The sequence below is a fragment of the Empidonax traillii genome, unplaced genomic scaffold, assembly GCF_003031625.1.
Source record: "Empidonax traillii isolate 1590-97213 ecotype Southwest subspecies unplaced genomic scaffold, ASM303162v1 scaffold1132:size609636, whole genome shotgun sequence".
Taxonomy (NCBI): Eukaryota; Metazoa; Chordata; class Aves; order Passeriformes; family Tyrannidae; genus Empidonax; species Empidonax traillii.
Genome location: NW_020956325.1, coordinates 275471 through 276820, shown reverse-complemented (window position 1 = coordinate 276820; position 1350 = coordinate 275471). Strand labels below are relative to the sequence as shown.

The 1350-nt window shown below is 45.7% G+C and overlaps 1 protein-coding gene across 7 annotated transcripts in view; it reads left to right on the top strand.

Moving 5' to 3' along the window:
* The window catches only part of BCAS3 (BCAS3, microtubule associated cell migration factor), a 315701-nt gene that overhangs the window by 305300 nt on the left and 9051 nt on the right, over positions 1-1350 (top strand). The window lies entirely within an intron of this gene.

Here is a 1350-nt window from a genome sequence, read left to right as displayed (position 1 = left end):
TGCCTATCGTGAAGAATATTCTCCCTCTAAATTCCAGTCCTTTATCTGGTGCACTTTTGACCTTCCATAAAATGCTCAGAGTCAAGTCTGGCCAGATGCCAAAGTCTTGGGTCTCCTGCTCCGTGGGCTTGAGTCCTATGGAGCTTCTTGGATTCTCCTTTTAAAGGGGTAAACAAGCTGCTGGCCTTTCTTTTCTGTTTGTTTGGGTTTTTTTTAAGTAGCCAAAATTCTTCAGAAGTTCATGCATGAAAACGTTCCGTCCTTATCTCCCCAATCTCTTTGTGCCTGAAGGAGACCCTGACGTTTCTGTAAGTTCAGGTGTCCTCCCCATTTTGTAAGTGTTAAGTTGTTTGGCATCTCCGCAGTGCAATCAGGCACTAGAAACGAGATTTGGGGTCTCAGAGGGGCTCAGATGTTCAGAAGGCTCAGTCTTGGTTCCCCTGGTTCTCTCCTGCCTCCTGTACATCCTCATCTCCTTGCTGGATCCTGCCACCTTTGTTCCAAGATGCCAGGTTTCATCTCCAAGTGCATGGCATGAGCCAGGTCTGTGTGGATTCAGCATTAGAGTTATTCTAAGGTAGTTTGACAGTAACTAATATTTTACATAGGCCACTGAACCCTCATTTCACAGAAGTTGTTCAGGCAGTGTTTTCCAGTCTCCTTTATTTGAAAATTTAATGGAGGTGCTTTCATGGCGTCTCAACATCTTTCAGGTTGCGGGAATTGATTTTCAATGTTCGAGTGCCATAGTTTTAATTTTTTTTTAATTTAATTTTCCCTTTTGAACAGAGTTTAAAATCTCTTTTCCACAAAACTGCTGGTTTAAAAAGAAGCATTTCTTAGGAGAAGGACATCACAGCCACCCAGAGCATCACAGGAAAGCTGTTCCCACAGCTGCCTGTGCTGGGTGTTGGAGTGCAGGCAAACAGGCACAAGGCTTGGGGCAGGGAGCAGCTTTGATTGGCTTTTAAACATTATCATAATATACAGAAGTGGGATCTGACTTTCTGTCTGTGCTCCCTTCGGAAAAGGAGCAGCATAAAAAAACACGTTTGCCCAGAAATTTCAGCCGTTTGAAACGAAAAGGAGCTTGGAAAATTAAGAGCTTCGATGAGAACTCAGTGCTTTCATTTCATTGCAGTTTTTAACACTAACGATTTTTGCTTATCCCAATACCCCAAAGTGCAGGTTCCCCCCGGGATTGTGATGATGCCCCCCTCTGCCTTCCCCAGGGCCGGAGCCGCCGGCAGGGCTGGAGCCAGTTCCGCGGGTCCTCTCGCTCCCAGCAGCCGCCAAGGGTGGTGGAGATGGATTATAATTAGAGCTCCCTCGTTAGCATAATTGCAGTTC